The sequence below is a fragment of the Salmo salar genome, chromosome 09 (assembly GCF_965601325.2).
Source record: "Salmo salar chromosome 09, fSalSal1, whole genome shotgun sequence".
Taxonomy (NCBI): Eukaryota; Metazoa; Chordata; class Actinopteri; order Salmoniformes; family Salmonidae; genus Salmo; species Salmo salar.
In genome coordinates, this window is record NC_138299.1 from 61006101 (window position 1) to 61018430 (window position 12330).

The 12330-nt window shown below is 41.8% G+C and overlaps 1 protein-coding gene across 4 annotated transcripts in view; it reads left to right on the forward strand.

Moving 5' to 3' along the window:
* LOC106611507 (protein diaphanous homolog 2) overlaps positions 1–12330 on the forward strand; it is a 686561-nt gene that overhangs the window by 167802 nt on the left and 506429 nt on the right. The window lies entirely within an intron of this gene.

The following is a 12330-nucleotide window of genomic DNA, read 5'->3' on the forward strand; positions in this document are numbered from 1 at the left end:
CCCCAAAGATCCCGCCCATCTCGCTCTCTCACTGTGGCAGATTAATTGTGTTGCTAGAAACCAGGGGCCTCATTTATCAATAATGCATTGAAACTATTCTAAAATACTACTTACAAACTGAATTTAGAATGTTTGTACGCATAGAAAAGTGTTATTTATCAAAAACAACTAAAACAGATGTCATATGCACACCAGTAGGAGATAACATTGCTAAATACCAATTGGCCTCAGTGCTCGTGCATGACCATGGCTATTTGTATTTCAAAACGCCCCTAATTAACAATATATTGTCAAACTCATCCCTTTAAAGTCTGTGGGGAATATACAACGCCGTACCTTGAAATACAACGGCACAACCAAACATATCTAAACTTTTCAGAGATGGAAATAGAGGCGCTAGTGTGAGAGATTGAGTACAACCAAAATCTTTAATTTGGCTCACTCAGTTCTGGCTTGACCAGTGAAAATAAAAACATTCAGCACCGTCTTTTGCGCATCACATTACCTGTCACCTACACATTAAGAGTGGAAGCCTTTTCTGTTCACATAGTTGAACTAGTTTTGGGATGGTGCTTTTATGGCCATGTGTGTGCTGTCTATTGCTCCGTTTGAATTTGGGAAATCATTGATGACATCATGGCAACTCTTCTTGACTTCAACCTGTTGTGCGATGGTGTACAGAAATTGTATGTTGCAGTTCGTTTTGCTGATGATTGCATCCAAAACATTGGCTCATCTGGGGATGTGAGAGGCTGATCGGCAAACTCCTGTTGCCAAAAACCAAAGGGTGGATAGCACTTGGATGCGCACCGGAATGGCATTTGTTTGCCTTTCTAAAGTCTTAAATCCTAAAATTGGTTTTGGGAAACGATATCTGATGAGCCACTTTCTGCAAAAAAAGTCCCACTTTCACGTGTGCCTCTAATTTTACAAATTCCTGTACTTCATATGGATTATTATTGTAACAAATGTACTGATGTGGTCAAATATTATGATATAGCCTGTCAAGATATGTTGCATGAATTCACAATGGAAATACAATAAAATCTAATTTAAATTTAAATAAATTATTACTCTAACAATTTCACACATTTTGAACATATATTTTCCTAATTCTACGCCTGACAAGCAGTTCTCTTATTCCACCACTTGGCACTGATGGGTACGCATGATCATGGCTGTGAATTTACGCACACTCTCTCAAGCAAATGTTCATATTGATAAATCTCACACTTTGCATGGAAATGATCCCACACATGGTTGGTTTACGCACAGATTTGTCCATACACTTGATTGATAAATGAGGCGCTGAATCAGAAAAAACGAGAAACAGCAAAACGTTGCTTTTCTGCTTCTTTGAACAAAACACCAAGGAGGGATATACACAGCCTCAAGGTAACCTCCCAAGTTCTTGCCTTCATTAAGCTAAAGACACACTTTTATTGTTCGGCTTTATCTGATCACACAATAACTGTTCCCAGACCTGCCTTTGTGCTGTTTACCCACCAACTTCGGTGGCTACGTCTAACTGCCCATTAACATTTACATTTAAGTCATTTAGCAGACGCTCTTATCCAGAGCGACTTACAAAATGGTGCATTCACCTTATGATATCCAGTGGAACAACCACTTTACAATAATAATTAATCATGGGAAATGAGCGTAAATCACTTTTGCTTGAAAAGCCCACGTAACGCTCCCTGTGCGCCTTGCCGAGCTGTAAAGTTCTGCACCACTAGCTATGAAAATCACATCACTCCTCACACGGCGAAAGGCCAGTTGGTGCCAAGGGGACCGAGGGAGGCCAAGTCCGCCCTCTGGGTGTTTTCAAACCACTGAACTTGTGACCACTGAGCGAGGGAGCGGCGCTCTGCGGCAGCAATCATGAGCGCCCACGGAAGGCCAGGTCTAGCCAGGAGTAAGGCACCCTGGGGTGAGACAGGGGAGAGCTGGGACAAACACAGTGCTGTTGGAAGCCTGCTCTTGCTACTCTGCTCCTCTTCACAAGTTTCAGTGTTATACTAAAAGGGAATTGAGGGTGGGAGGAGATGTTCTTGGAGCATAGCTAAGGTTACTCACAATTAATATGAATGCACTTAATTGTCACGGATCACAGCACACAGGAAATGCAAACTTGCCGACCTGTGTTCTGATTGCATGTTAATGTAACCTTTTCTCTGCAATAGTCTGTGTTGGGAACAGCCATGCTAAACACAGCTGCTTAATTCACTTTATTTTTTAATTACCACCTGTGGACTACATAAGGACAAGCTTTACTGCAAGTGCTCTTTCATGGTAGTTTAATAATTAATTTCACTTAAACAAAAGTAGATGCCTATGATCTTGGAAGAAATATCCTACGTCAAAGTTATCACCCTGCAGTACTACGCTGTCAAAGACTTGTGTGGCTGCTCTAAGGGGTTGTTTAAGTGACCTGAGCATCAACTCTAGCTCCTTCTTTGGCACTAACTTGGTATAAGGAGGAACTTTGCATGCAGAGGAAATGCAAATCATCCTGTAGTTTTGCCAAGGGGCTCAATTCTCCTTCTCTCATTGACCATAGAAGACCAACTGTATGCCTATGTTTGAGCAACAAATATGTTCCTATACATTTATTTAAAATCCCTTTAACGTAGATCTTTGTCTTAGTAAGGATATATTCTGTATCTATCAGATTGTAATTCTGTGGTAGCTGTATTCTATAGTTATTAAGGTACTGCTATACAAATGCCTGATATCTACTTTTGGCAATGTAGTTTGAGGTGACAAATGAACACAGGGCACTATGGTGTTTTATCTGTATACCTATTTTGATAAACTGTAGAATTACATGCAGCGCAACTCTCTCCACGCTTGCTGATCACTCAGCGCACCGCAACATACAGATAACTGACAAAATAATGTAAACACTTGAGTAAATGAGGGATACAAAGTATATTGAAAGCAGGTGCTTACACACAGGTGTGATTCCTGAGTTAATTTAACAATTAACATTCAATCCTGTTGGCCATTGTTTTGGCAATCATGGCTATGCTCCATTGGTGTACAATGCACCCATACACAGGGCACAAGTGGTCACTGAATGGTTTGATGAGCATGAAAACGATGTAAACCATAAGCCATGACTGTCTCAGTCACCAGATCTCAACCCAATTGGAACAATTTTTTTGTGTTTTCCACCACCATCAACAAGACACCAAATTATGGAAGTTCCTGTGGTGGAATATTGTTGCGTACCTACAATAGTGTTCCAGACACTTGTAGACTATATCCCAAGGTGTATTGAAGCTGTTCTGGCACGTGTGTAACGGCTGTCTGTGGAAGTAGACCAAGGTGCAGCGGAGTTAGTGTTCATCTTGAGTTTTAATAAACGTAAGAACACTATACAACAAAACAAGAAAACCGCCAGCCAAACAGTACTGTCAGGTGCAAGACACTAAACAGAAACAATCCCCCACAAAACCCAAAGGAAAAACAGGCTCCTTATGTGTGACTCCCAATCAGCAACAACGAACTACAGCTGTGCCTGATTGGGAGCCACACACGGCCCAAAACAAAGAAATACAAAAACATAGAAAAATGAACATAGAACGCCCACCCAATGTAACACCCTGGCCTAACCAAAATTAGAACAAAAACCCCTCTCTATGGCCAGGGCATTACAACGTGGTTGCCAAATGCCCTATTAAGACACTTTATATAGGTGTTTTCTTAATTTTGGAAGTTACCTGTATTTTCAGAGACCATGTGAGAAATATATACTGCTCAAAAAAATAAAGGGAACACTTAAACAACACAATGTAACTCCAAGTCAATCACACTTCTGTGAAATCAAACTGTCCACTTAGGAAGCAACACTGATTGACAATAAATTTCACATGCTGTTGTTTAAATGGAATAGACAACAGGTGGAAATTATAGGCAATAAGCAAGACACCCCCAATAAATGAGTGGTTCAGCAGGTGGTGACCACAGACCACTTCTCAGTTCCTATGCTTCCTGGCTGATGTTTTGGTCACTTTTGAATGCTGGCGGTGCTTTCACTCTAGTGGTAGCATGAGACGGAGTCTACAACACACACAAGTGGCTCAGGTAGTGCAGCTCATCCAGGATGGCACATCAATGCGAGCTGTGCCAAGAAGGTTTGCTGTGTCTGTCAGCGTAGTGTCCAGAGCATGGAGGCGCTACCAGGAGACAGGCCAGTACATCAGGAGACGTAGAGGAGGCCGTAGGAGGGCAACAACCCAGCAGCAGGACCGCTACCTCCGCCTTTGTGCAAGGAGGAGCAGGAGGAGCACTGCCAGAGCCCTGCAAAATGACCTCCAGCAGGCCACAAATGTGCATGTGTCTGCTCGGTCAGAAACAGACTCCATGAGGGTGGTATGAGGGCCCGACGTCCACAGGTGGGGGTTGTGCTTACAGCCCAACACCGTGCAGGACGTTTGGCATTTGCCAGAGAACACCAAGATTGGCAAATTCGCCACTGGCGCCCTGTGCTCTTCACAGATGAAAGCAGGTTCACACTGAGCACGTGACAGACATGACAGAGTCTGGAGACGTCGTGGAGAATGTTCTGCTGCCTGCAACATCCTCCAGCATGACCAGTTTGGCGGTGGGTCAGTCATGGTGTGGGGTGGCATTTCTTTGGGGGGCCGCACAGCCCTCCATGTGCTTGCCAGAGGTAGCCTGACTGCCATTAGGTACCGAGATGAGATCCTCAGACCCCTTGTGAGACCATATGCTGGTGCGGTTGGCCCTGGCTTCCTCCTAATGCAAGACAATGCTAGACCTCATGTGGCTGGAGTGTGTCAGCAGTTCCTGCAAGAGGAAGGCATTGATGATATGGACTGGCCCACCCGTTCCCCAGACCTGAATCCAATTGAGCACATCTGGGACATCATGTCTCGCTCCATCCACCAACGCCACGTTGCACCACAGACTGTCCAGGAGTTGGCGGATGCTTTAGTCCAGGTCTGGGAGGAGATCCCTCAGGAAACCATCCGCCACCTCATCAGGAGCATGCCCAGGCGTTGTAGGGAGGTCATACAGGCACGTGGAGGCCACACACACTACTGAGCCTCATTTTGACTTGTTTTAAGGACATTACATCAAAGTTGAATCAGCCTGTAGTGTGGTTTTCCACTTTAATTTTGAGTGTGACTCCAAATCCAGACCTCCATGGGTTGATAAATTGGATTTCCATTGATTATTTTTGTGTCATTTTGTTGTCAGCACATTCAACTATGTAAAGAAAAAAGTTTTTAATAAGATTATATCTTTCATTCAAATCTAGGATGTGTTGTTTAAGTGTTCCCTTTATTTTTTTGAGCAGTGTATATTGTGGCATGCGATAACACAGGGAGAAAGGTCAATACAGTATACGTATTTGACCAATACAAAATGCCCCCTAACCACCACGTTTCCATAAGCAATTATAGACCAACGCTAAACTCGGCTATACAAAACTATTTTGAATGCTTTGTTTTCTTTCGTCTGTATGTTTAAAGAATGCTTGCTATACCTTTCCATCAAGAAACGAAAGACCAATAAGTGGGACTTAGAAATTCATTAAAACAGGGCTGTTTGTGGATCGCCAGGCACCTCCCTCCCCAATTACCTCTCCTTAACTCAGCAGAAAAAGTGAAAGCTTCTAGTTCTGTTGTAGTGTTAGTCTTTTGAGAAACTTATGTTGCTCTGTAATGTGCCACAGCCAGTTAATGTCCTCCCGGTGGCCTGTGTTTGTGTAATAGTTTAATTGGCTGGGCTGTGCACCTGTTTGCCGGCCCAGGTGGCTGCAGGGCTGGTGCTGCAGTTCCTTCATCCCCCCTCGTCTCCCAGTCAGTCCAAAACAGATGTGTGGCAAGCAGCCCTCCAACATTCCCTCGCAGATGGCATCGCCCGAAGCACCCGCAAGCCACATCCGTCTCCATGCTTCCAGTTTCCTCAAGCTGCCATTTTCTCTCCCCCCCCACTCCCCTCTTTTGTAAAACAATTACGCCTTGACCAATTATTCATCTCACACTTCTTTCTAAGCCCTTTTTAATTCTTTCATTTGGATATTCACTTCTTAATTTAGACCTGTCACGACGCCGGCTCTCACCACTTTCCAATGAGTGGTAATTCATTAACTTCTAATCCACTGACTTGATGTGAGATGCCAACTCACAGATAATCAAAGCCTCTTATTTTCTCATTTATGTATAGGGAGTTAAAGTGTGGTGGTGTCATATTCAGTTATTTTTTTTAATGGTGTTGCAGTGTGAGAGAAGTGCAACAGGGCTGGCAGCAGAAGTGCAGGAATTGAATATCACAAAAGCAAATATGTATTTCTAAACTTTTTTTCACACCCACTCATGCACAAACTCAACAGGCTTTTGTCATGTACATTAATATTTTTCAGGCTCCGCTTCCCACTACTAAGTTCACTTCTTCGTGGGGATAATTTTCTTCTCAAACAACATGGTTGGAGCTCTCCCCCTCTGAGCTACCCCTCTACCTGTCCCGATGCTCCACCAATACCTTAAAGAGGAAGTAAGAGCGTTCTTAGATCCTACACAGGGAACACACTGCTTCATACTTTCAAGGGCCCAGCTTTGGAGTTCCTCGTGCTAAGCCTTTAGTATCAGTCTGACTCCCTTCAAATCCCAGCAGTGAGTTCCATATAAAATTTGCTCGACTCTCAGATCCTCCAGACAGATTCAGACCAAAATTGAACTTGACACCAACTTTTCATTATGTTGGAGAATCTTCATAGCATGACTGTAACATTTTCTCTGGGGCAATTTGGGGGCTTTTGTGTGCAGGCATCTGTGAATTGCTGCTGACGCTAGGAGTTTTCTCCTTCTCTGGGTCAGGGTTGGAGAGTCAAGATGGAGCATTGTACTGTAGTGATCTCACAGCTACTGCCAGGGTGTCTATGTGTCTCTCGGTCTCACCAGCTTTACTCCGGCTTAATGCCTGTAGCCATGCACTACAGAAGGTAACGCATAGCGCTGGTAATGGGTTTAATGGTAGCTTTGAATTGGGGATGCTTCTTTACAGGAGGCAGTTCATCAGCCTTGATTGACCGAAGATAACAAAATGATTGACTGAGAGACAATTAAACACCCACCAAGTGACTGACTGTGGAAGATGGTTTTCAGAAAAGTTACACTTTGAAATGTACATGACCTCCAATACATTTTGATATGTCTGTAGTTTGTTTGTTAGCGAAGCTTTGGTGTAAATTTCTTTGGAATAACAGCTTTGTCGAAGGTCTTTGCTGAATCCCAAAAGCTGGCTTCCAAAAACCGTATGAGGTTTCTTGACGTTTGGAAAAAAGGCATGTCTAAAATGATAAATATACTCAATTTTTCGAAAACAGCAGCTATATTTCCGATAGCCAGTCATATTGACCAACCTTAAATAAAAATAGGCCTTAGTTATTGTATTTTACTGAATAACCAACTGAGAGTGAGCCATTTTAGTGACATGTTCTTAATGTTCTTCTTGCCTAGATAAATAAAGGTAAAATAAAAAAAAATAAAACATGTCACCAAAGCTGAAATAGTAGTTATTTGTAATTTACAATGACAAATTACTTAAATGTAAATCCACTAAAACATGATCTACCACAATGTGGAGTGGATGATGTCTTATTACAGCCAGGTTGACAGTCAGTGAAGAGCTCTTAGTCTTTTGGATGTAAAGAGAGTGTCTCCTCAAGCTGAGAGCTGAAGCTTGGTTATGGGAAGTGTATTCATGTAATAAAGAGTCAACACTGTGCTGACATATTTTCTGGAGTGAGTTTGGGAAGACACGTAGGTGCCAGCCCAGTCTGCCAGAGATGCTTTATTACAGCGAGGGGAGAGAATGTGTCCTCTACAGCTAAATCAAACTCGACGCCGGTCCAAGAAAGTTGATATATGACTTTATAAAACACGGTCTTCAAAGGGGTTCAAAAGTATATTGTGTTTTCTCATATTTCAGTGGCATATTTGTCAGGAAATAGGTTTCCCAAAGCCTTAAATCTTATGGCCAAATGTGTTATAACCAAGACAGAAACCCATAATATTCATGTCGGCTAGCTTTAGAATGGCCGTGTTCTTGGTGTTCTATGATGGAGTTTTTGAAAATATCCAGTGCAGCGTATGACTAAGCTCTCCTACAAGCACAGAGAGGGCAAGATAGTCACAGCACTGACTTTTTGGGTCAAGCGGCCCTTCCTTTCCCAGCTCCGCTCTGGGACGTAATGGAAACTTGCCATTTGATTTTTACCAAACTATCAAACTCCGGGAAGTAAGAAATAAAGTTATCAAAACTTCACCTCTCGGTCCGTGAAATAAATTGTTTTACCATGGTGATGGAGTGAAACAGGGTTTGAAGAACTCAGCTAGGGTCGTCTATGCTGTGGGACTTGACTCTCCAGATTCCAAATGTTATTATAAACTGTCCTGCACCCCCCTAGGCTACAGACAAGCCCATTTTTTGCACTGGTACTTGTTAAGGAGAAATAGGTTTTGGAAATTAGAAAATAATCTTTGCATGGGCCCAAGAGGCATGGATTTTGATATTGCAATGTGTTGTTTTTGTAGTTAACACAATTTATTTATTTAACTCTCCCCGTTTGTTTTCTGTTCCCATTCAAATAATTTCCAGCAATAAATTGGCTAAACTGATTTTCTTTTCTTTTACCAGATTATCATGAACAGTTGAGCACACAAAAAGTTGTGACAGACAGGCCTGTTTTTAAACTTTACAATTGACAATGAACCATGTTTAATTAAGAGGCAATCTTTCATATTAACATTTCTTGTACATTCCACTATAACTTCTACACACTCAGAAAAGAGTGGGTTAGCTAGGTTAAAACTATCATGTCGCTGACTTCATTGCAGCCTTTTTTCCAGAGGCAGTAAAAAGGACCCAAAGATCCCAATGTCCTCAGTGACTGAGCACATTTTAAGAGAGATGCCCATTTCTTTTTATGACACCATATGTTAACCTCAGCGGTAGCCATATCTACATGAGCCCTGGAGCGAGGCATACATAATGCACATATCTGATTTGAATTCCATTGTGATTTAATTAGAAATGGTATTACGGCACAGGTACAGGGGGATAATTGTCATGTTATTGCTCTACATCCATGGCCATTGCAATTTCTACAACTTCCGTTTCCTTGTTTATTGTTTTGTCAATGCAGAGCTTCTATTTATAGTAGTTTCAATATATAATTTCTGTGGACGTTGTCATGTTGCCCAGGCATGTGGTTCTCTGTGGAATGACAGTTCACAGTGGTCTGCTGTCAGAAACTACTCTGTCTTTTAGGGGCAGTGGAAAAGTATCTAGATAGAAACATTGTGAGTTAACTGTTAGGATTCCCTCAAGAACTCCTGTTGTGCGGTGGAATCCACAAAGAGCAAAAAAGAAATGGAAAAAGCCATAAAGCAAGAATACAACTAAACACTTTATTACAGTATATATATATATATATCTATATATATCTATATATATATATATATACACTATATATATATATATATATACACTATATATATATATATATATACACTATATATATATATATATATATATATATATATATATATATATATATATATATATATATATATTGTGTATATATATTGTGTATATATATATATATTGTGTATATATATATATATGTGTGTATATATATATATATATATATATATATATTGTGTGTGTATATATATATATATATTGTGTGTGTGTATATATATATATATATATATATATATATTATATATATATATATATATATATGTATGTATATATATATATATATATATATGTATGATATATATATATATATATATATATATGTATATATATATATATATATATATATGTCACTTACGTGCCTGTCTTATGTGAAACAATATCTTAAATTATCCGTTTTTGTCACGACTTCCACCGAAGTCGGTCCCTCTCCTTGTTCGGGCGGCGTTCGGCGGTCGACGTCACCGGCCTTCTAGCCATTGTCGGGTCCACTTTTCATTTTCCATTTGTTTTGTCCTTGTCTTACACACCTGGTTTCATTCCCCCAATTACTTGTTCATTATTTAACCCTCTGTTCCCCCATGTTTGTTTGTGAGTGATTGTTTGTATGTAATACGGTCCGTTATTGTGGGCTAGATTATTGCATTGTATTATTGATTCTTTGAGTAAATGACGTTTATTACTCATATCTGCTGTCCTGCGCCTGACTCCTCTACACCAGCTACACACAGGCTTATTACCGTTTTCTCACAGCTCTTTGCAAAGATATTCTATCATTTTGATGAGGGAGGTGGCACTATGATTCTTTTCCAGGCTGTCAAGATAAAAAGAGGGATCTGTAGTTGTGTAGGTCCTATACTGCTCACCACATCAAACCGCGGCATTCATCCTCAGATCTTCCACACAGGTATAGCTATATACAACCCCTATTTCAATTAATGGGCCTGATCAATCACGAATGCTTTAGTAACTCCACAGTAGTTTTTCCCTCCACTTCCCTCTATCATCTGCGCAGGAGGAGCCTTGTGCTGTTTAGGAGATAATTGCACATTTCAGGAGTGTTTTGCGCTCCGCGGGGGGGTCATTTAGAAGTGTCTGGGGAAGTGCGCCGAGCTTTCCCCCTGTCCCCAATCACTAAGTTGATTTCATCATGATGTTGCTTCTTCACTTTCCCTTCACACATGTTGCTGCCTTCAGCGCTTTCTTTGTCTGCACTCAACCACCCACCTCCACCCTCCTTCCCTTAGCTCCACATCTTTCCAATTTCACCAGCACAAGTGGAACGTTCATTTATGTTGTGGGTTTTGATGTGCAGTCATTCTGTGACCACCATTTTTTTATGGGGGGGGGGGGCGGGGGTATCCTGCTGAGACTCAAATGCCAGTAGAGTCGTCGGGCACTTTCGATGCCAGGCAATCATATTCGCAGGGTGCTGACACTGGGAATATTGTCCCTCGGAGTGCGCCGCTGGGCTTTCACCCCCTGTTCGACTCTCTGAAATCCAATATCTCTGTTGCCTCTCTCTCTCTCGCCTCTCTTGCTATCCAGGAAGGTTAATGTGTCTTTGTAGTCAATCACATGACCACTCCACCGATGCCTGGTGCTGTCCACTCTCCCCGGTGTGAAATTAGCCATGCGTTTGCAGTGCTTTCTACATGGTATCGACAGTGGTTTCTACAGGGTACGGGCGCTCCCATTGTCACTGTGTTCAAAGCAAAGATAATTACTTATATTCTCTGTTCTCCCCCCGTACCTACAGTACCAGTCAAAAGTTTTGAAAAATAGTTTGGACACACCTACTCATTCCAGGGTTTTTCTTCATTTTTACTATTTTCTGCGTTGTAGAATAATAGTGAAGACCCAGAGTTACCTCTGCTGCAGAAGTTACGTTCATTAGAGTTAAATTATTCACAGAGTTCAACATCAACTGTTCAGAGGAGACTGCGTGAATCAGGCCTTCATGGTCGAATTGCTTCAAAGAAACCACTACTAAAGGACACCAATAAGAAGAAGAGACTTGCTTGGGCCAAGAAACAGGAGCAATGGACATTAGACCGGTGGAAATCTGTCCTTTGGTCTGATGAGTCCAAATTTGAGAATTTTGGTTCCAACCACCATGTCTTTGTGAGACGCAGAGTAGGTGAATGGATGATCTCCACATGTCTGATTCCCAGCGTGAAGCTTGGAGGAGGAGGTGGTGATGGTATGGGGGTGCTTTGCTGGTGACACTGTCTGTCATTTATTTAGAATTCAAGGCACACTTAACCAGCATGGCTATCACAGCATTCTGCAGCAATATGCCATCCCAGCTGGTTTGCACTTAGTGGGACTATCATTTGTTTTTCAACAGGACAATGACCCAAAACACACCTCCAGACGGTGTAAGGGCTATATGACCAAGAAGGAGAGTGATGGAGTGCTGCATCTGATGACCTGGCCTCCACAATCACCTGACCTCAACCCAATTGAGATGGTTGGGATGAGTTGGACTGCAGAGTGAAGGAAAAGCAGCCAACGAGTGCTCAGCATATGTGGGAACTCCTTCAAGACTGTTGGAAAATCATTCCTCATGAAGCTGATTGAGAGAATGCCATGGGTGGCTGGTTTGAAGAATCTAAAATCTAAAATACCTTTTCATTTATTTAAAAATGTTTTGGTAACTACATGATTCCATATGTGTGTAGGTGTGTCCAAACTTTTGACTGATACTGTATCTGAGTGGATGGCGGGTGGACCAACTTATGTTCCGTCATCAAAATGGATCTCCTAGAGAGGACAGAGGAGGCAGTGGAGTAAAAGTGCACTTCA